This window comes from Theropithecus gelada, chromosome 13, assembly GCF_003255815.1.
Source record: "Theropithecus gelada isolate Dixy chromosome 13, Tgel_1.0, whole genome shotgun sequence".
Classification (NCBI taxonomy): Eukaryota; Metazoa; Chordata; class Mammalia; order Primates; family Cercopithecidae; genus Theropithecus; species Theropithecus gelada.
In genome coordinates, this window is record NC_037681.1 from 100,113,780 (window position 1) to 100,138,342 (window position 24,563).

Below are 24,563 nucleotides of genomic sequence, written 5' to 3' on the forward strand. Positions count from 1 at the left end.
CTTTTTGCTTTCTCTTTGCTTGGTATATTATTCTCTATTACTTTGAGCCTGTGGGTGTCATTACATGTGAGATGCATCTCATGAAAAGAGTAGACTGTTGGATCTTGTCTTTTTTATCTAGCTTGCCACTTTGTGTCTTTTACGTGGGGTGCTTAGATTATATTCAGGATTAGTATTGATATACAAGATTTTGATCCTGTCATCATGTTGTTAGCTAACTTGGTTTTGTAGATTTTATTGTGTAGTTTCTTTTTATTGTCGATGGGCTATGTGCTTGAGTGTATTTTTGAGGTAGAAGGTTTTGGTCTTTTGTTTCTATGTTAATGCTCTTTCAGGACCTGTTATAAAAGTGGTCTGTTAATAACAAATCCCTTAGTGCTTGCTTCTCTGAGAAGGATTTTTATTTCTCTTTCACTTATGAAGGTTAGTTTGGTGAGGTATGATATTCTTGGTTGAAATTCTTTTCTTTAAGAATGCTGTAAAGAGGCCCTCACTGTCTTCTGGCTTGTAGGGTTACTGCTGAGAGATCTGCTGCTAGCCTGATGGGGCACTCTTTGTAGGTGACCTGACCTTTCTCTCTAGCTATCTTTAAGATTTTTTCTTTTGCCTTGACTTTGATGAATGTGATGACTATGTGCCTTGGGGGTGGTCATTTTTTGTAATATCTTGCAGGGGTTCTCTATATTTTTTGAATTTGTATGTTCTCCTCTCTAGCAAGTTTAGGGAAATTTTTATGAACAATATCTTCAATGTGGTTTCCAAGTTACTTACTCCTTCTCTTTCAGGAATGCCAACGAGTTGTAGGTTTATTTTTTTTTTACATAATCCTATACTTATTGAACATATTGTTCATTTTGTAAAATTATTTTTTCTTTATATTTGTCTGAGAGAGCTTATTTGAAGAACCAGTCTTTAAGCTCTGAGATTTCTTTCTTCAGCTTGATCTATTCTGCTGTTGATGCTTCCAATGGGGTTGTGGAATTCTTGAAGTAAATTTTTCAGCTCCAGAAATTCAGGTTGATTCTTTCTTAAAATGGCTATTTCATCTTTCAGTTCCTGCATTGTTTTACGGGATTCCTTGGATTGGGTTTCAACTTTCTCCTTGATCCCATTGAGCTTCCTTGCCATCCAGATTCTAAATTCTGTGTCCATCACTTCAGTCACCTCAGACTAGCTAATTACCATTTCTGAGGGGCTAGTGTGTCTGTTTGCAAGTAAGGGGGTGGGGGGCACACTGGCTTTTGGAGTTTCCAGAATTCTTACATTGATTATTTCTCATGTGCAAGAGCTGACATTCTTCTAACTATGATATGGACTAAGCATACTCAGTTGGCTTTCTTTCTGGGTGTTTTCAGAGGGTCAGCCCCTGTACAAAATGTTTATTTGTGGCTGGGCCTTTGCCTTAGTTTTCACAGGCACTGTATACTGGCAAAATATTTTAGTGTTATATTTTGGGCTGCAATCCAGTAGGTGGTGCATAACAATGTTAGCTGGCAGATAGGCTCTTATTCTGCTGCATGGCTCTTTTGTGTTTTAATGCAGTTGGTAGTAGTGCTCTGTGGTGGGTGGCAAGAGAGATGGCCCCCTCACCTGGTCTGCTCCTGGGCCTTGAGTTGCCCCTTCTGATCACTGACTCCATGCCCACATTTCTTTTGTTAGGTGCTCTAATCGACAGTGCTCCCTCAGGCAGAGGCCATGGTTGACCTACTGGCCATATCCTTGATGGGCCTGCCCTGCAGAAGGAGGCACACACCACTCCTCCATAGGCCCATGAACCCAAGCATATCACTTCTCAGTGATCTGAGAGTAAGGGCTTGCCACTGGTTGGACACTGCCCAAGTCAGCAAGCTCCATTCAGCTAGGAGCTCCATTCAGCTAGGAGCTACAAGCTCCATTCAGCTAGGAACTACAGGTGGGTGGGCTCATCTAATCTGCTGTATGGGTGCTTCACGAGGAAACATGGGGTTGCACCTGCCTGCTGAGTTCAGACCGAAGCAGGACAGCTGGGCTGGAAGCTCTAGCAGGTGTGACCCACCTGACTATCAGTGACAGGGATGAGTGGAGTCACCTTCCCTGCTGTCTGGGTGTTTTCTGGGGTAGCAGCAGGCTACCCCACTGGCTGAGTTTAGGCATAAGCAGGATTTATTGGCTGGAAGCTCTAGTAGGCGTGGCCTGCCTGGATCTGAGCAGCAGAGATAGGTGGAGTTGATCAATCTGCCATCCACATGTTTCCCAGGGAAATAGGAGGATACAGCCACCAGAGGGGTTCAGGCAGAAACAGAAATACTGGCGTGGAATCACTACCACGTGTGGCCCACCTGGTTATGAGAAATAGGGTTTTACCCTCTTGTCCAGGTTGTGGTATAATAGTGCAATCATAGTTCACTGTACCCTCAAACTTCTGGGCTCAAGCAATTCTCCCCACTCAGCCTCCTGTGTACCTAAGGACTACAGGCATGTGCCACCATGCTTGACTATTCTTTTTAATGGTTTTTAGAGACAGGTCTCACTATATTGCCCAGGCTGGTCTCAAATCCTTATCTCAAGCAATCCTCCTGCCTCAGCCTCCTAAGGTGCTGGGATTACACACATGAGCCACTGCACCTTTAAATCATAATCATTTTGCTGGCGGAGGGTCTTGTCTCAGTGTCGATGGCTGCTAACTAATCAGGCAATTTCTTAATATATGGCTATAATGACGATTGTCACATGTATTTGATTCTTTCTTTTATAGAAGATTTCTCTGTAGCATTCAATGCTGTCTGATAGCCTTTCACTCATTATAGAACTTGCAAAATTGGAGTCAGCTCTCTCAAACCCTGACACTATTTTATCAACTAAGTGTTGTGGGAAGTCAGGGACCCTGAAAAGAGGGACCGACTGGAGCCGAGGCAGAGGAACCTAAATGGTGAAGATTTCATTTTAATATGGACATCTATCACTTCCCTAATAATAGTCTTATAATTTCTTACACCTGTCTTTACTGCAGTTTCTGAACATAAATTGTGAAGATTTCATGGACATCTATCAGTTCCCAAATAATACTCTTATAATTTCTTACATTGTCTTACTTTAATCTCTTAATCCTGTTATCTTCGTAAGCTGAGAATGTGTGTCACCTCAGGACCCTGTGATGATTGTGTTAACTGTACGAATTGACTGTAAAACATGTGTGTTTGAACAATATGAAGTCTGATTGCATAACATGTGTGTTTGAACAATTTGAAATCAGTGCACCCTGAAAAAGAACAGAATAACAGCGATTTTAGGAAACAAGGCAAGACAACCATAAGGTCTGACTGCCTGACAGGCTGGGCAGAATAGAGCCATATTTTCCTTCTTCCAGAGAGCCTATAAATGAACATGCAAGTTGGAGAGATATCGCTGAATTCTTTTCCAAGCAAGGAATATTAATAATTAATACCCTGGGGAAGGAATACATTCCTCAGGGGAGGTCTATAAATGGCCGCTCTGGGAGTGTCAGTCTTATGCGGTTGAGATAAGGACTGAAATACGCCCTGGTCTCCTGCAGTACCCTCAGGCTCACTAGGGTGGGGAAAAACCCTACCCTGGTGAATTTGAGGTCAGACTGGTTCTCTGCTCTCAAACCCTGTTTTCTGTTGTTTAAGATGTTTATCAAGACAATACATGCACAACTGAACATAGACCCTCATCAGTAATTCTAATTTTGCCCTTTGCCTTGTGATCTTTGCTTTGCCCTTTGCTTTGTGATCTTTATTGTCCTTTGAAGCATGTGTTCTTTGTAATCTACTCCCTGTTCGTACATCCCCTCCCCTTTTGAAATCCCTAATAAAAACTTGCTGGTTTTGCTGCTCAGGGGACATCATGGTCCTACCCACATGTAATGTCACTTCCAGAGGCTCAGCTGTAAAATTCCTCTCTTTGCACTGTTTCTCTTTATTTCTCAGCCAGCTGACATTTAGGGAAAATAGAAAGAACCTACATTGAAATATTGGGGGTGGGTTCCCCCAGTAACTAAGGTTATGTAATATTCTAAATCTGCTGCTGCCATTTCAACAATGTTCACAGCATCTTCATTAGGAGTAGATTCAATTGCAGTAAACCAATTTCTTTGCTTATCCACTAGAAGCAACTCCACATCTGTTCAGATTTTCTCATGAGATGTAATACTTCAATCACATCTTCGGACTCCATTTTTAATTATAGTTCCCTTGCTATTTCCAGCAAATCTTCAGCTTCTTCCTCCACTGAAATATCGAACTCCTCAAGATATCCTTGAGGGCTGGAATCAACTTCTTTCAAATTCATGTGAATACTGGTATTTTGACATTGGCTTGGAAAAGAATTCAGCGATATCTCTCCAACTTGCATGTTCATTTGACATTGGAGCATGACTGAAAAATAGTCTTAATGGCATCTAAAATGCTGAATCTTTTTCAGTAGGCTTTCAATTTAGTGTGCCTAGATCCATCAGAGAAATCACTATCTACAGCAGCTGTAGCCTTATGAAATGTAATTTTTAAATAGTCAGACCTGAAAGTCAAAATTATCTCTTGATCCATAGACTGTAGAATGGATGTTGTGTTAGAAGCCATGAAGCCAACATTAATCATCTTGTACATCTCTTGGGTGAGTTCTTGGGCAACCAGGTGCATTATCTATATACAGTAATATTTTTAAAGGAATCTTTATTCTGAGTAGAAGGCCTCAATGGTGGTCTTACAATATTTAGTAAACCATGTTGCAAACAGATATACTGTCATTCAGGCTTTGCTCATTCATTTATAAAGCACAGGCAGAATAGATTTAGCACAATTCTTAAGGGTCCTGGGATTTTTGAAATGGTGAATTAGCATTGCCTTCAACTCAAATTCACTAGCTGCAGTAGCCCTTAACAAATGAGTCAGCTTGTTCTTGGAAGCTTTAAAGCGGAACATTGACTTCTCTCTAGCTATGGAATCCTAGATGTCAGCTTCTTCTAATATAAAACTGTTTCATTGTCTACATTGAAAACTTCTTGCTTGTCAATATTTTCTTCAAAGATCTTAGTTTGATCTTCTAGATAAATTACAGACACTTCTACATCAGTACTTGCTGCTTTACCTTGTACTTTTTTGTTATGAAGATGGCTTTACTACTTAAACATCGTGTACTAACCTCTGCTAGCTTGAAACTTTCCTTCTGCAGCTTCCTTTCCTCTCTCAGCCATTATAAGATTGAAGAGAGTTAGGTCCTTTCTCTGGATTAGGCTTTGGCTTATGGGAATCTTGTGGCTGGTTTGGTCTTCTATCCAGACCACTACAACTTTCTCCATATCAACAGTAAGACTGTTTCACTTTTTTACCATTTGTTCATTCACTAGAGTAGCACATTTAATTTGCTTTGTGAACTTTTCCTTTGCATTCACAATGCGTGGCTAGCTGTTTGATGCAGGAACCCTAGCTTTCAGCCTATCTTGGCTTTCACCTTGCATTCCTCACTATGCTTAATCATTTTTAGCTTTTGATTTAAGGTGAGAAACCTGTGACTCTTCCTTTCATCTGAAAACTTATAGGTCACTGTAGAGCTATTAATTGGCCTAATTTCGAAATTGTTGTGTCTTAGAGAATAGGGAGGCCAAAAGGGAGAGAGAGATGGGGGAACAGCTCGTCCATAGAGCAGTTGGAACACACACAATATTTATCAATTAAATTCACCATCTTACATGGGAGTGATTCATGGCTGTAATTCACTGTAACCTCAACCAAAACAACTACATTGGTAACATGAAAGACTATTGATCACAGATCATCATAACAGATATAAAAATAATGAAAAAGTTTGAAATATCATATGAATTACCAAAATGTGACACAGAGATAAGAAACGAGCATATGCTCTTGGGAAAAAATGGCACCAATAAACTTGCTTGATTCAGGATTGCCATAAGCATTCAATCTGTATTAAAAAAAAGTGAAGTACAATAGTGCAATAAATTAAGGTGCAATGAAATGAGGTTTGCATGTATTCATTTTTTTCCAGTTATTGCTAATGTAGAATTTTGAGGAGAAAATATATATAAAGGGATTGATAAGCATAAGAAAGAATGTCTATGATGTAATAATTTGACTTACCATTAAAATGTAGTGTTTTAAGATTATGTTGTTCTTTCACAACTGTTATCATACTTGGTCTTTACAAAACCACTGTGACTTAGGCAGGGTAGGCATTTCTCTCCCCACATTACAGATGAGAGGCATTCTTTGCAATATATTTTTCACTATGTACACTGCGAATGGTCAAATAATGTGGGTAGCATCAAGATAAGGCTTAAGGCAAAATACAAGAATAAAAGTGCTTTTAAAAATAATTTTTAATTTTTATTTTAAATTCTGGGGTACATGTACAGGAACTGCAGGTTTGTTACATAGGTAAACATGTGCCATGGTGGTTTGCTGCACCTATCAACCCATCACCCAGGTATTAAGCCCAGCGTGCATTAGCTATTATTTTAATGCTCTTCTTCCTCCAACTCCATCCCCCAATATGACCCAGAGCTCATATAGCCAAGACAATTCTAAACAAAAAGAACAAAGCTGGAACCATCATGCTACCGACTTCAAACTATACTACAAGGCTACAGTAGACAAAACAGCATGGTACTGGTACAAAAACAGATGCATAGACCAATGGAACAGAATAGAGATCTCAGAAATAAGACCACACATCTACAACCATCTGATCTTCGACAAACCTGACAAAAACAAGCATAGGGAAAGGATTTCCTATTTAATAAATGGTACTGGGAGAACTGGCTAGCCATGTGCAGAAAATTGAACTGGGCCTCTTTCTTACGTCTTATACAAAAATTAACTCAAGATGGGTCATGCCACTGCACTACAGCCTGGGCAACAGAGCAAGAATCCATCTCAAAAAACAACAACAACAAGTGAGCTGAGATCCGGCCACTGCACTCCAGCCTGGGCGACAGAGTGAGACTCCATCTCTCAAAACAACAACAACAACAACAACAACAACAACAACAAAATTAACTCAAGATGGATTAAAGACTTAAGTGTAAAACCCAAATCTATAAAAACCCTAGAAGAAAATCTAGGCAATATCATTCAGGTCATAGGCACAGGCAAAAATTTCATGACAAAATTGCCAAAAGCAATTGCAACAAAAGCAAAAATTGACAAATGGGACCTAATTAAACTAAAGAGTTCTGCACAGCAAAAGAAACTATCATCAAGGTGAGCAGGCAACCTATAGAGTGTGAGAAAATTTTTGCAATCTATCCATCTGACGAAGGGCTAATATCCAGAATCTACCAGGAACATAAAAGTGCTTTTTAATGTTTAGGGCAAAAGAAAGAGGAAGATTAGTTTGCTAATTGGGTCAGTAGAGTAATTTTGATGCAATACTTGCCACGATCCATTTAGAAAGTGAAACACTCTAATCCATTGTGCTTCTGTGCCCCCCACAAGGGAGCATTGTGTTGAAATAAGAAGGATGTGATACTTGAAATGCAGGCTCAGTGAAGAGGCTGTAACAGACCCCAGGTTGCCTAAAAGACTTAAGACCCATGACCCAGACAAATAATACATTCTGAAACAAAATACCAAATAGAAATGATAAGAAGAATCAAAATATTACTTTAAGACCGATCAGGTTCATGAAGTGCACTCATATCAAAGTAGGTCAGCAGTTTTCTTTTCTTTTTCTTTTTCTTTTTTTTTTTTTTTTGTGACAGAGTTTCACTTTTATTGCCCAGGCTGGAGTGCAATGGTGCGATTGTGGCTCACCGCAACCTCCGCCTCCCGGGTTCAAGCGATTCTACTGCCTCAGCCTCCTGAGTAACTGGGATTACAGGCATGCACCACCATATCCAGGTAATTTTGTATTTTTAGTAGAGATGGGGTTTCTCCGTGTTGGTCAGGTGAGTCTCAAACTCCCAGCTTTAAGTGATCCTCTTGCCTCAGCTTCTTAAAGTGCTGGGATTACAGGCATGAGCCACCATTCCTGGCACAGTTTTCTTTCTTTTTTTAAACTTTTAATTTTAATTTCTGACATACATGTGCAGACGTTTCTATAGGTAAATTGTGTGTCATGGAGGCTTGGTATACAAACTGCTTCATCATTCAGGTAGTAAGCATAGTACCTGACAGATAGATTTTTGATCCTTAACTTCCTCCCACCTTCTATCCTCAAGGTAAGTCCCAGTGTCTGTTCTTCCCTTCTTTGTGTTCATGTGTACTCAATATTTAGCTCCTACTTATAAGTGAGAACATGAGGTATTTGGTTTTCTATTCCTGTGTTTGCTTAGGATAATGGCCTCCAGCTCCATCCATGTTGCTCTAAAGGACATGATCTCTGAGTTTTTATTTTGTTAATCTACTATCAGTTGATTGTTTGATCAAAGGAATGCTCATAATTCTATAAATATATGATAAAATCTCATTTATCCTAGTGGTCAAGACAGAGACATGAGGTACAGACAATACGTAAATAAGGTAGGTTGGTAACTGGCTGGAAGATGATATCCAAGGAGTGTCAGTTAATGGACTGAGGTTTAAGGGCAACGAGGTTTCTGGTGGATTATTGGGGAAAACCTCCACCCCTGATATTTATTGTGGGTTCTTTTCTATTCCCTAAGAGTCTCAGCTGGTTTGAGAAATAAAGGGAAAGAGTACGAGAGAGAAATTTTAAAGCTGGGTGTCCGGGGGAGACATCACATGTCGGCAGGTTCTGTGATGCTCCCCGAGCCATAAAACCAGTAAGTTTTTATTAATGATTTTCAAAAGGGGAGGGAGTGCATGAAGAGGGTGTGGGTCACAGAGATCACATACTTCACAAGGTAATGAAATATCCAAAGCAAATGGAGGCAGGCTGAGATCACAGGACCACCGGATGGGGCAAAATTAAAATTCCTGATAAAGTTTTGAGCATGCATTGTCATTGATAACATCTTTTCAGAAAACAGGGTTTGAGAGCAGACAACCTGTCCTCGTCCTAATAAGCCTGGGAGCGCTACAGGAGACCAGGGCTTATTTCATCCCTTCGCCTTCGACCATAAAAGATGGACGCCTCCAAGGGGGCCATTCATAGACCTACCCTCAGGGTGCATTCTCTCTCTCAGGGATGTTCCTTGCTCAGGAAAAGAATTCAGTGATATTTCTCCTATTTACCTTTGAAAGAAGAGAAATATGGCTCTGTTCCGTCCAGCTCACTGGTGGCCAGAAGTCTTATCTCTCTTCTTCCCTGAACTTTGCTGTTATCCTATTCTTTTTTTCAAGATGCCCAGATTTCATATTGTTCAAACACACATGCTCTACGAACAATCTGTGCAGTTAACACAATCATCATACGGTCCTGAGGCAACACATATCCTCCTCAGCTTACAAAGAAGATGACGGGATTAAGAGATTAAAGACAGGCATAGGAAATCACAAGGGTATTGACTGGGGAAGTGATAACTGTCCATGAAATCTTCACAATTTATGTTCAGAGATTGCAGTAAAGACAGGCATAAGAAATTGTAAAAGTGTTAATTTTAGGAAACTAATAAATGCCCATGAAATCTTCACAATTTACGTTCTTCTGCCGCAGCTTCAGCTGGTCCCTCCGTTCGGAATCCCTGACTTCCTGCAACAGGGGATTGTCATAGAGAACAATTCTGAGTCTGGGGAAATGTAAAATAACCCAGAATACACTTAGCAATACAAGAAGATGACACTGTGGGCCTTTACGTTTTGGGATCCCCTGTTCTTTATTTTTCCCCTGGTCATCTTCTTTGGGGACCCTGCCTCTGCTGTCCACCTCCTAGTTTAACCATCCATCTTGAAGCCCTGCTGATTTTCCTATTCTTTAATTTTCTGAGCTTCACCCAACATCTTCCCTTTTGGTAAGGAATTTTTTGCAGATGGCCAACTTGGTAATAAACCTATTCCACATTCTCAATAGGATTTTAAAAGTTTCACACACTGTAAACTAATCTCATAGAAAACTCAAATTGATCCATTGTATTCATTATTTATCATAATAGTTGCCATTAATGGGCATTTACTAAATAGCAAGCTTTATTTTCAGCTTTTTATAAACAAGTGCATTTTTTTCACAATAGCCCTGAAGCAGATACTAATAAACCTCATATGACAATTGAAGAAACCAAAGCAGTGATGAAAATGATATCAGAGGGAAAGTGGCAATGTGAGAATGACATAACGCTAAGGAGATTATGATTAAGCTTGAAAACAGAGTGAGAAATCCAGAAAAGATACTGCAACAGTTAATTCACTAGACAGAATGCTGTCAAATTGGAGTGGATTCCCGGCAGAAGAATTAAGTTAGTAAAAAGATCTGAAAAACAATTGATGAGAGAAAATTTTAAGAGCTAAGAATAGTGAACCTGGAATATTTGGGGAGAAAAAATAGTGTCTATTGTTGAGGAACTAATGGGTTATCATACGAAGGGAAGAATTTCACTTACTGACTGTATTCCAGAATATGGTCCAAGAACTGGAAGTTATAAGGAAGTAGATTTTAATCAAACATTTAAAAAGTTTCTAACCAATTGAATTGTCTGAAGATGGAATATTCTGCTTCATCAGTTCATATTCTTTGTAACTAAAAGTATAGAAAAGATGATGGCTTATGTGGAATTTTTAGAGAGGATTTTTACATAGGGTGGAGAATGAAATTAGTTCATTGTTTTCCAAAATGCAGGGATAAGAGCCCTAACACCTATAAAAACAGCATTGAATCACATTTGGATAATTTCTTTTAAAGTTTTCTCCTATCCTTCTTATTCCAGTCTAGAATAAAAACGTCTGATTGGTACTAGCATATCTCAAGTATACCTATTTTATATTTATTTGAGATTGTTCCATTTTTCAATTCTCAAAATACTATTTTTTTTGTTTGTTGCATCTAATAACTCTTCTTCACGGAGGTGATTTGGGGAAACCTTCTAATTCGAATTATGTGTCTAAAGTGAGGGCAGTCTTGTGAAGACTATTCCTTCTAACTTTGCAGTTTGCCTAACTCCACATACTCTCTGGAAATAAATTGCCAATATTCTGACACTTCTCTCAACACTTTAACACTCATCTCTTGCAAACAAGACATTCTTCTCCACAACCACAATAATATAATAACATCACCTAACATACAACCTATATTCAAATTTCCTCCATTCCACAAAGGTATCGGAGAGCTATTAGAATTCATTTTTAATATGTTAATATTTGACCAAGTGTGGTGGCTCACCCCTATAATCTCAGCACTTTGGGAGGAGAATATGGGAGGATTGCTTGAGCCCAGAAGTTTGAGACAATCCTAGGCAACATAGGGAGACTCCATCTCTACAAAAAGTAAAAGCATCAGCCAGGCATGATGGTGTGAACCTGTGGCCTCAGCTACTCCGGAGACTGAGGCAGGAGGATTCGCTGAGGGGGGAGTATGAGTCTGCAATGAGCTATGATAACACCACTGTACTCCAGTCTGAGCAACAAAGTAAGATCCTGTCTCTCTCTCTTTCTCTCTCACTCTCTTTCTCTTTCTCTCTCTCTCTCTCTCTCTATATATATATATATACACACACACATGTGTTAATATTCATGATAAAACAAAGAAATACTATTATGCCTTCTTTCTTATTGTCTACCTTAACCAATGAGAGAACTCTCAGAGAAGAGAACAGAGATCTAAAATTATTGGGTTGCAGCACAGTTATAAACAGAAAAACTTATTAAAGCTAAATCCTGTCAGGGAAGCTGACTGTATGTAGGTGGGCTAGGGGTGAAAGAGGAAGAGGTGTACATTAAGGCAGAGGAAATTATAGTTAAGGGAACTATCCCATCATGGTTAAAGCTTTTCAGTGAGAATTTTCTCAACTTGTAAAAAAGTACTTCTTTCTAAACAGGATGTTTTACTATAGAGGGCTTAGTGTGCAGTCAAGTCAAAGGAAAACTATAGATTTGTTCTTCCAGTGTTACAGAGAGACACTAATTTTCTCCAAAGCGAGGGGTCACAGGATCTGAATGTGTCCTCCCTTTGCTGCTGTCCTGTTTCAAACTCTTGCTCCTTATTTTTTTCATTTTTAGCAACAAAGCTTGTTAAGCCTCTTCTACATACCAGGTATTTGCCAGGCATAAGGGTTGTGGTGGTGAAAACACAAATATGTTTCCTGAAACATAAAGCGTGAAAAAATACTGAATAACTAATTCTAACCATAATGCATTGTTTGAAGACGTGCAGAATACTACAGATGCTTTTAACTGGAATCTTACTGAGGGTCAGGAAAAGTCTTCCTATGAAAGTCACTTTTAAGCTGAACCCAAAAGTTAAGATTAACCGAGGGAAGGGAGAAGAGGTAAGGAATAGGAAAAGGGAATAGGAAACAGAATGTGAGCAAAAGAAAGGAAGCAGGAAAGAGCCTTTCCATGCGGGAGGGCACATTTTTGCAACAGGAAATTTGTTCTTTGTCTCTGATAGTTCCTTGTTCCGCTTGCCAAGGTATAGCAGCTGCTTATACCTTTCCTTTCTGTTATGTTTTAGAAGGCAGGGTCTGAGCATGTGGCAAGACGGTGATGTTAACCCTGGCACCCCCTGGGGCATTAATTTCACTGCTGTTTTATGCCCTCTCCTAGCTGATCCACTTCTCTCTCTGCTCTTCCTCACATTGGGGAATTACTCACCTACTCTAGGCCTCATCTTCTGTGTGGACTTCGGAGACCATTCTGCTTTTATATTGTCTGTAGGTGAATTGTTTCCCTCAAACTATCACCCAGAACTTCACCTGCAATTAAATACCACCTCTTCTGGTCTTGATCCATCTCATTGCTGCTGTGTGGACAAAGGCTTCATGTGCACATTATAGACAAATGTTTGGTGCAGCATCTGATCCAACACTACACTCTTCCCTTGAATGCTAATCATATACACACAGACAAATAATTTACTTGGCTTTTATTGTGTTTTTGTTTTTATTATGTTGTTTTGGCTCTTGTTTTGTTTGGCGAGTTTTGTTGAACACAGGCACTAAGTTTGTGTAAATTCATTCTGAGGATGTTTCTACAGCTACCCACATAAGCACTGGGGAGGAAAGGAAGTACTAGCACAGTAAACATGTAGAAAGACAAGCATGGGCATTCACAGGGTTCATGCAAACCCATCAGTTTCGATAGACTAGAGACATTTTACATTTAAGCTTCATGATAGCAGAGATTTCACTGACTTTGTTCACTGCTGTCTCTTGCAGCTATAGCAGAGCTCATTATGTCATAGTTTTGAATACATACTTGTTGAATAAATGGATGAATACCTGGCAATAATAGCATTTAGAGATAGCTGTCTATAAAGAAATCTGACAGGGCACAGTGGCTCACACCTGTAATCCCAGCACTTTGGGAGGCCAAGGCAGGTGGATCACCTGAGGTCAGGAGTTTGAGACCAGCCTGACCAACATGGTGAAACCCCATCTTTACTGAAAATACAAAAATTAGTTGGGCATGGTGGCATGTGCCTGTAATCCCAGCTACTACGGAGGCTGAGGCAGAATTGCTTGAACCTGGGAGGCGGAGTTTACAGTAGTCAAGATCGCACCATTACTCTCCAGCCTGGGCAACAAGAGCGAAACTCCATCTCAAGGGAAAAAAAAAAGGGGAAAGAAATCAGTGTACAAATTAAATGCATCAGGGCCAGTGCAGTGGCTCATGTCTATAATCCCAGCAATTTAGTAGGCAGAGGTGGGCAGATCGCCTGAGGTCCGGTGTTCAAGACCAGCCTGGCCACCAGGTGGAATGGCTTCTCTACAAAAAATACAAAAATTAGCCAGGAATGGTGGCACAAGCCTATAATCCCAGCTACTCAGGAGGCTAAGGCAGAATAATCATTTGAACCTGGGAGGCAGAGGTTGCGGTGAGCTGAGAGCGTGCCACTGCACTCCAGCCTAGGCGACAGAGCGAGACTCCATCTCCAGAAATAAAGGACTGCATCAGATACCGGCATGTATTATTTTCTTTTTGAGGAATATATATTTTTGAATCTGTGAGCCCTGCACCTTCCCAAAGATGGGCCTGGACCCAGACTCTCCCAGGAAGCTCTACTCTGGGGATCGTGCAAGGACTCATTTTAGCTTTGGTATGGTGCATTTAAGTCCAATTAAAATTGTTTTCATCTCTGGAAATAAAATTGTGGCTTACACGTCCTTTCAGTCCCACTGATTTACATCACTGAGAGGATCATGAAAATAACCATGGATTGGACTTACATTCTAAGAAACATTTTGGCAGTGGAAAGATGCTCCTGCATTGTCTGGTCCCGGCCCCAAATGTCTTTCCTAATGTTTTGAGCTTCAGATACAAACCCTGGTCTTGAGACTCTGTCCCTGTACCTTCTCTCCACAGTTTGGGATGACAGGGACCTCATCCCCAAACCCAGGGATTCAGTCAGGGAAAGCCTCAAGGCATTTTACAGCTCAGGGAGGCCACCAACCCCTGCCTGCTTCTTCATTCTGGTGTTCAGCTTCTAATCCAGGCTGTCTCTTAGCATCCATCAATATGCTGAATATTTTGAATATTGCTTTATGGAGATAAGTGATTTTCTCTAAACTTTACTTTCTCTGGAAGTGGAGTCTGATATTGTGAAAAGAGCTCAAGATGGGGAAATATGAATCTAGGGTGCTAATCCCAACTTTGTACTTCTTGAATAAGTCTTTTACCATTACTGGGTCTCATTTTCTAGACTTACTTGAGGGTATGGACAAGATGGTCCTCTCAAGTTTCTTCCAGCCTTTATGACCTATAATTCTATCTGGACACTAGGAAGGTCCAGACCAGGGTATACTGCTTCATTTTTTTATTGCTACAAAATGGCTTTTTATCCCATTAGTATTGTTTAATTTTCTTTCTGTCCTGAGTCCCTTTCATTTTCTGTATTTTACAACTGAGATTGTGTGCCACACATTTTCTGTATATAATAGATTTAGGTTGTTTTCCCACCGCCTGCCAAACTGTCATGCAAGTCCTCAGGAATTAGCTGTCAGTATCTTTCTTTCCGCTATTAACACTTCTGGCACCAGGGGTGGGACCTGGAGGCCTTTTTGCTCAAGGACGGGGATGAAAAGGGCAAAAGGAGTGAGGCATAGGGAAGACCCAGTAAACATCAAAGTTATGGTTTCAGGTGATAATTGTGGTTCAGGCAGGTTTACTTATTTTATTTATTTATTTATTTATTTATTTATTTTATTTATTTATTTTTTTTTTGAGACGGAGTCTCGCGCTGTGTCACCCAGGCTGGAGTGCAGTGGTGCGATCTCGGCTCACTGCAAGCTCCGCCTCCCAGGTTCAGGCCATTCTCCTGCCTCAGCCTCCGAGTAGCTGGGACTACAGGCGCCCGCCACCACGCCCGGCTAGTTTTTTTGTATTTTTAGTAGAGACGGGGTTTCACCATGTTAGCCAGGATGGTCTCGATCTCCTGACCTCGTGATCCGCCCGCCTCGGCCTCCCAAAGTGCTGGGATTACAGGCTTGAGCCACCGTGCCCGGCCATCAGGCAGGTTTACATATCAGCACTCTGTTGGTTTGATTTTATAAAATTAAGGACCCACACTAAGTGTGATGATGAATAACAATTCTCGTCCTTGAATAGTGAGGAAAGAAATAACAATTGGACCCATGAGCTCGAAAGAGAGGGAAGTTTTTATGATTTCTTTGGCAACATACTTGCTAATTTCTGACTACTCAAGCTCTATCTGAGGTAGAAGCAGAGGATGTACAATAACTGAACATCTGAAAGAAGAGAGAGAAGAGTTCAGAGTTGGACGTCTTAATTTACAACATCCTGGAGACCAGAAAGCTAGGGCTCTTGGCCTTTGGCTTGCATCATGAATCACTCAGGATATTCAGGAAACCCTGAGTGCTGTTGCAGAAACAGGCAGGCATGGCAAAGATGTGGCATGGCATGCTCAGTATCTTGTATTAGGCAGAAACAGCTTTTAAGAAGCACTTGTGGACATGGGAGGAATTGTGGACCAGGAGTCGTAAGACCCCAGTGTGGTCTCCCACTGACTTACACTGGAAAAATTCACACAACTCACTTCATATCGCTAGTTTCTTCCCCAGCCCACCATGCATTATGGAATTCTTTTCCTTACTTTTAACTCTTAATTTAAATAATTTTAGAATTACAGAAGAGTTGTTAGCCTCATGGGATTTTGCAAGTATCAGATGAAATAAACATGAGAAAATATTTTGAAGAGTTTGAAAGTACCACATTTAAGTTGCCGTCGAGGCAGCTCTTGTCCCACTATAATGATGTGAATACTTTCATCGGGGCACTTATTTTGGAGCTTTGTCATTCATTATTTACATGTTTTCTGCTTTACTAATGAAACAGGACTGTGTCCTATTTATTTCTTTGTCTGCGATGCCTTCTAGCAGAACACCTCCTCAAATAGTAGTTAATCTTGAAAGAGATTAAGAAGAGGCGAGAACTCTAGAAATACAACCTATGGCTAACCAATAATGTCAGTTACTATTTTTATGGCAAAGAGACATTGCAGATGTGATTAAGTTAAAACCCGATATAGGGAGATTATTCTAAATATGCCAGGTGGGCCCAAAGTGAAGTAAATTTGAGAATAGAAGAAAGTGACTTCACAGAAGCAGAAAGTGATCTGAAGATGCCATGTTGATGGCCTCGAAGGTGAAGGAAGAAGGCAAGAGCAAAGGAATGCAGTTCTAGAAGCTGAAAAAGGCAAGAAAATGAATTCTTCTCTAGAGCCTCTAGAAGGAGCATGGCCCCGTATGTCTACACCTGGACTTTATCCCAAGTGAAAGTAATTTCATAGTTCTCGCTTCCAGAACCATGAAAAAATATATTCGTGTTGTTTTAAGCCTCCAAATTTGTAATAATTTGTTACAGCAGCTATAGGAAATTCACACAGGGTGGCCTACAGGTGTTTGTCAGAAGCCTGTATTTATTTCCAACCAGTGGGGCACTGGAAAATCTGTCTCAAAAATATTGTCTCAGAGCCTTGCTTTTACCATTTGTAATTTATAATTATGAATTGACTCACAGTGTTTCTGAGACCTTCAAGGCAATGTCTTGACCAGTGATATTCATTGGTAACATAATGCAGGCCAGAAATGTGAGCCACACATGTTATTTTAAATTTTTAGTAGCCATCCATGTTAAAAACAAAAGTAAAAAGAAACAGGTAAAATTATTTTTAATAATATTTTAATTTAACCTAATATATCAAAAATGTATAATTTCCATATATAATATAAAAATCATTAATGAGTTTTTAAATATAATTTTTTTCCTATGTCTTTAAAATTTGGTATGTCTTTTTATTTAAAGTACAGCTCAGTTTAGACCAGCCACATTTCCAGTGCCGGATGGTCACATGTATCCAGGGGCTACCATATTGAAGAGTGCAGGTCTAGAAGTGGTTTGGTAGTGGTCCTGCCACGTAGTCTGTGCTTAATAAATAAATGCCATATCATCTGCATCTCCTGACTGGCCTTCCCAGTCTTCACTAGCCTGGACCTTGGCAGCCCTATGTGAGTCCAGGTGTGCATCAGGCCTGGGCTTCCTTTTATCCCCGCTGAACCCTGACAAAGATATATAGCACTGAATTGGCTCATTAAGCTTTGTACCAAGCAGGAAAACTTTTTTCTGATTTGCAGGAATATAGCAAGGTTGTATTTGTATGAAAGAGACACTTAACCCCAGGCTTTCCCCTTCCCTTCCCTTCTTTTAAATGTTTTCATCTTTCAGTTATTTCAGCACCCTGTCTACAGTTCCCAAATCAGTTTTTCAACACAGAGTCACATAGCATGCCTTGGGCTAGAGCCACCACAGGGAACCAATTAACTCTCTGCTCTAATGTGGACCTGTTAATTTCATAGGCTTTGGAGTCAGACAGTCTTAATTTGAAGTCCCATCTCTTCTAATTCTCTGTGAATCCTTGGAAAAGTTACCTAAATATTCCAGGATTCAGCTTCTATAACTGTAAAATGACAATAATAATATATAATGGACAGGATTAAATAGAAATAATGCATACAAAACTCCTGACACATAGCTAATTTATGCCTAATAAATGTTAGTTATCATTGTATTTTTAATCAATAAATCCAATTTTTTTCATTCTCCTATTCTTAGTGTTAGTATCAGTCACTATCATCTCCACCATTACCCCCACATACTGTCTAATAGCACTTGAAAGGGTTGTCCCTTGAGCTGGGCTTAGTTATTAGGCTATGAATTTGGAGTCAATTCTCACTGGAGCCAGGAGTGATCTCAGAATGTGTCACATCACCTGGACATTAATCAAATTATATACTCTAATGACTGACTCTTATAACTCAAATTTTCAGAAAGATTACCAGCTTTCACTGGGCTTTTCTTTGGAGCTTCCAAGGTGCAACGGGAACTCCTGAACATACTCTAAGCCTTCCTCAATCTTTAGCCCTTAGGTCCAACAATGCTCCTAACTGTGCTGTTTGACCCTAAACCAATGATTAACTCAAGGCTACTTGAGGCGGTGAGTTGGAGTATTTGTAGACTTTGGAATTGCACAGTCTTTGCATCCCTGTTTAACCTGATTTTACCCTCTTTTCATTTATTCCATACAGAGAATTAGATCTTTTCTTGCATAGTTTCCAACAGTGTTCCCACTTAGATGTTTAGTTCCCTCTCTAGATTAGGAGCTCACATTCACCTTCTCCTAATAGTATAGGTCCCTGATATCCCACTAACATTTGCCATTCCTTTTTTTTTTTTTTTTAAATTGGTGCTTTGTCCCATCCTTGGTCTTCTGATAAGAAATTAACACTTTGGTTGGTATCACTGGGAACTGCATCTGCCTGAATCCTGAGTTTTTGTATCAGCTACATTTCCAGCACTGTCTGTTTTAGCCTCTGTGTCACCCTTTGCAATCAAGATTAGGTATGCTTCCACCCTGAACCCTTGTAAGTCACTTAGTAGGGCATTATGGGCCATTTGTAGCCTGTTTAGGCATTTCTATTGTTCAACAAGACTTAAGAGGTCTACAGAAACCCTCAAACAGCAAGCCTTTTCCTAAGATCTGTCTCTATGCTGGGCTTCAGCATATTCATGGTGAGGATCGTGTATGCACACTTGCCTGCGAAGCCACCTGGACTCATAACCATCCTGCTCCACCTCTGTAATTATTGGGTTTACTTGGAAAGGGCTTTATCAGCTGAGGTGCCAGGATCAGAAATAATAGAAATATTTTAAACTTTTATGCAAACAGTCCTAGACTCAGAGGTAGGAGGACTCAGTTCTAGCCACAACTCCCTTTACCCTTGAGCAAGACAGGTAGCTTTTCTGGATTTGCATAACAATGGCCCTATCTCAAAGCCCTGTTGAGGAGTCTCTGGGATATCTGTTAAATATCTGGTTTATGAATTTTATTCTTCCTACTAGGCCTATGGGCTCACATTTTGGCACTCTTTAGACAATATTCAGCTCACGGCCATATTTTATTTGGTATGCACTGTGTTTTGCTTTGTATTAAATTTGAATGCCTTATTTAGGTCTGCCTCTGCATCCTCATGATTTCTCCTGCTCTGTTTTCTCTCTCACTTGGCTCAACTCACACTCACTTGGTCCTAAAGACATTTGAATTTTTGGCTTCATATCCAATGTGCGTAGATGTTGCTCCTCTTGGTTTATGAAAATAAAAATAACTACCCCAGGCTCATTTTCTCAATGAAAACAAGTTTATTTGGGAAAAAAAAATGATTTACTATGAGATCAAAGTACTATCTCTCTGCAGCAATGGTTAAAATCCAGCACTTCCTACAGGTTCTGTTTGATGCCATCTGTTTTATTGTGAACAAACCACAGTACAGTTCAGTTCAGCTCAGCTCTGCTCCTCTGAAATGCTACCAAGGCCCCAGATGCCAATTTTTGGGATGTGGTCAGCAAGAGGAGTGTTGAGATTTTACATAATTGCATTGTACCTGCACTTCTGAAGCAGGCTGCAGCCAGTTCCAGTTTATGCTCTGTTACTGATCCATGATTTGAAAAAGCCTGCTGTTTCTGCTGCAGGATCTCCCTACTTGCCTAGAGCTGGGGAGTGCACCACAAACCAAGAACAGCACGGAGCAGAGCACTCAGAGGACCACAGCCATTGTGGTTGGCGGCTTCTAAGAGGACCCTACTCATCCTCACCTCCTGGTATGGACACCCATATGTGAACCTTTCCCTTTAAGTATGCGCTGGATTCAGTAACTCACTTCTAACCAGTAGTGTACAGCAGAGTGTTGGAATGTCACTTCCAAGATTAGGTTATAGAAGAACATAGGGACCTCTTTTGCTTTCTCTCTCATTGGGAGTCCTTACTCTTGGGGAAGCCAGCTGTCATGTTGTGATCAATCTTATTCAGAGACCCACATGGTAAAGAACCAATGGAGACCTGAGGTCTGCCTATAGTCCTACCAACAACCACATGAGTCAGCTTTGAACTGACTCCAACTTCCCCAACTTGAGCCTGGACATGACTGCAGCCCTGGCTGCCACCTTGGTGGCAGTTTGTAAGAGACCCTGAGCCAGTGGACCCACCTAAGCCTGCTTTCTGATCCACAGAAATAAATTTTTGTTGTTTGAAGCTATTGAGTTTGAGGATAATTTGTTATACAGCAATATATATTAAATAGCCACTGACTGCAGCAATGCCAGGGCATATATCAGAAGTATGGAAAGTATGATGGAAGTGGTCTGGGGCAGGAATGATACACAGTCTCACCTCTCAGTTGGTCAGCTGTCAGAGGCCAGAGAATAGATATCAGGAATTCAACACAGATAAAACACACCAGAAAGGGGCTCTGCACAGGTGGAGATCAGATCTTTACATTCTTCTCTATCCAGATTGACCCTTTACACCTTATCTTTGTGCCTGAAATGCATTCAATTTATCAGCTCTGCCAGAATAGAGAGCTAAAGATGGGAACATCTTGAGGGATAAAGAGTTTGTTTTAAAAAAAGACTGCTTGACTTCTGATCAAGTTTGAAACATTCCCTCAAGTTAAAAGAGCATGTTTGGAACAGATTTTTTTTTTTTTTTTTTTTTTTTTTTTTCAAATACAGTAGGTAAAGTTTCTCTGTAATAAAATAGTTCATTTATTTTGTTAATTTGTTTAATAATTTTATGCTTGGATCTTTTCCCCATTCAGAGATTGGTAAAATGTTCACCTCTTTTTGTGGTTTTTCTATATGGTTTTAACTTTTAATATTAAAAGTATTGATATAACTAGAATTATTTTTAATGTACAACGTATAGGTATAACTTGATTTAGGTCTAACTTGATTTTGCCCTTCACTTAGCCAATTTTCCAGGACTACTTCCTGAGTAATTCAAGCTTCATTTGTAAGTTTTTGGTCATACACAGTCATGTAAGTTTATATTCATCTAAGATGGGCTATGTATTTTTTTTTTATTGCATAGAAACTGGCTGTGGATTCCTGAGCCAGCACCACTCTATTTCTCTTATAGTAATGTTGTGATAAGTTTGTAATGCATTTTATAACTGGTATATCAACATGCTCCCCCCCATTACTCCCACTTTTGAAAACTGTCTTGGTTATTATTAACTGTTTATTTTTTAATGGACTTTAATTTGGTTGAGAGCTGGCAGTGAAATCCACTTCACTCTAATGGAAAACCCATGCTTTTAATCACTACATAGGCTTAATACCAATTCCTAGTTCTCCTCTCTCAGCATTTAATAAAGAGAAAGTAAGGGTGCAGCATGTTAACAGTAGGGTCATACATGTTATAAAACCTTTCCTTAGTGCCATTGTCATGGAAGCATATTCTCATTTGCTGATTCTGGAGACCCAGGTTCTGGGAGTGTGACTTAGTACAGCCTAAGCTCTGTCTCAATTTCTCAATCTGTGAACAAAGGTGGTTAGTCAGATGAATTGTAAGGTTCCTCATGTGCCTGATATATGCTCTAATTCTATATCCCCATAAATAGAAGACAGGGAGATGGGATGCTCCTGCTCCTGGGCTTGGCCTGGTCAAAGAGGGTGAGTTATCTGTGTGCATTGTTGGAATATTTGCTGAAGTTAATGAGAAATGAGCTCTGAATACATTGAAAAACATACAGGATTTTTATATATTTATGCAAATTATACTAATTAGCATGGGCAAACAAGAAATAGATGTCCAGGGAAAGGCTACAGTTTGTTTTCTCTCACTGGTGCATGTTAATGATCAAAATAAGGTTTGCAAATCAGCCTGTATCTATCTTCCAAGGTTAATATTACAATTTGGTGAGCTTTCAAACAGCTTGACTTATTTAACTGTTCTGGTAGGCTGCCAGGAACCCCAAATCAGCTCAACAGTGTCTAGTGATTTCAGGCCTGATAATGGACATTGGTTACCCAAGGGCCTTATTCTGATGGAGGGAAACAGAGGGAGAGCAAGGAAGGAAGCATCTTTCCTTTATGCTGCAGAATTTAACTTCCTTTATATTCACTTGTCCAAACTGTTTTAAGGCAAGAGTGATGTCTGCCTTTATTGTTAAGATAATTGACATTTCTGATCATTTTGCTACTTGTTTTACTGGGAATAAAAGAAGAGCAGGTGTATTTGTCAGTGATAGAGTTTATGACTGGAGCCAACAGAGTGTGTTAGCTGTCATCAATGCCTGAATGGCTTGGTTGTCCTGTAAGAAAAACAGCACATGTGTAGTTTGTGGCTCCTTTGGGAGAATGACTGGGACGAAGATACAGAAGTTTCAGAAGAGAGCTCATGGATTATCTCAAAGAGGAACTTCCTAATAATAAGAGTTGGCCTCAGATGGAACAGTCTCCCTCAAACTTTTTAAGTAAGATCAAGCACTCGCTGGATAGCCAATTGTTGAAAATGCTCAAGATTTATTTGGGGATCACAATGGTACCTTGCAAACCAGGAAATGTTGGATCCTATTACCCTCTGTGGGGCAGAAAGTAAATTGTACTGGGACTAATTCTATTACTTGTATTTCAGTTTCCAAGATCAAAGAGGAATGTCTGCAAAAGAAATATTGGCAGTGATATGGTTTGGACCTGTGTCCCTCCCAAATCTCATGTCAAATTGTAATATCCAGTGTTGAGGGTGGGGCTGGTGGGAAGAGATTGTGCCATGGGTGTGGTGTTCCCATAAATGGTTTAGCACCATCCCTTCTTGGTACTGTAGAGTCAGTTCTCATGAGACCTGGTTGTTTCAAAGTGTATAGCACCTCCCTCTACACTCTCTCTCTTCCACCTGTTCCAGCCATGTGAAGGGCTGGCTCCTGCTTTGCTTTCTGCCATCAGTAAAATCTCCCCAAAGCTTCCCCTGAAGCAGATGCAGCCTTGCTTCCTGTACAGACTGCAGAACTGTGAGCCGATTAAACCTCTTTTCTTTAAAAATTACCCGGTCTCAGGTATTTCTTAATAGGAATGCAAGAATGGACTAATACAGGCAGCAAAAAGACTAGTAAGCAAGCCCATGAATTACACCTTGTTATAGCTCCAGAAAAATAATGCTGTCATTTTCTTACTAAGGTTTTAATCAAAATAGGACTTAATCAAAATAAAATGAAAATAAATGACAACATTGTTTATCTGGATTAAATAAGATATCCTACCTTTATTAAAGTGCCTAGTGCCCACAAATAAGAAGGAAATCCTTTGAAGTTTCACATTTACTACAGTTACCAGCCTAGTAGAGTAGGGGCAAGAATGATGCATTAGAGCACTGGCTCCAAAACAGTAGTCTTAAGGCCTTACCAGAATCCGAGAGAAGGGTATTGGAAAATGTATTAGAAATAAACTTCCCAAGTAATTTAATGTGTAACCAGTTTGAGAAATCTCTGTATTAGATGGCCTCAAATTGTCCTCAAGCTCTTAAGATCCCAGATAATTTTAAGCAGAATTATATGTATTTTCTATAAATTGTATTTTACTACAGGATCCCAGTTGATATGTTATTTCCTGTAATCAATGAATAAGATTCAGCTAAGCATCATCATCTGTCAAAAACATGATTCTTGTTTGTGACTTTGCTAATTATTCTCTCCAACCATGGAAAGTTGCCATATTTCAGAACAGAGTGAATGTTTGTTTGGATTCCAATTCAGAGCTCCCAAATTTACTAAGTAGAAGGTAAATTATACACGGTACATTACTAGTACTTTGCATGATGAAAATAAGACATCAGCTCTCAATCTTTCAAATAGAGAGCAAAAGTGAAACAAATAAGAGAAGTACAGCATGGCAGAGTTACAGTTGAGGAGTGTGTATATTGGGTAATGGCACAAAGAAAGGATGGTATCATAGCTGGAGAGGTGGTCATGGAAGAATTAGGGGATTGAGGTATAAAAGACAGGAGCATAGTGAAAGAAGAGTGGTGGAAAGGCTAACTGGCAGAGGGAGTTCCAGAAGGAAGCTGGAAGATCTTGGTGCATTCAGGAACCATACAGTAGCCTAACTGTTGTAATACTGTATGCACAGTTTATTTAAATTCACCTTGTGTGGCTTAAAATCAGACATACATAAATATCATGGGATTTGACAGTTGATAAGGTTCACATA

General features: G+C 39.9%; 1 protein-coding gene across 1 annotated transcript in view; it reads left to right on the plus strand.

Moving 5' to 3' along the window:
* CTNNA2 (catenin alpha 2) overlaps positions 1 to 24,563 on the plus strand; it is a 1,475,417-nt gene that overhangs the window by 40,779 nt on the left and 1,410,075 nt on the right. Inside the window, exon 2 of the mRNA XM_025354028.1 lies at positions 15,401 to 15,518. The gene's annotated coding sequence lies outside the window, so the exon portion shown is untranslated. The remainder of the gene's footprint in view (positions 1 to 15,400; positions 15,519 to 24,563) is intronic.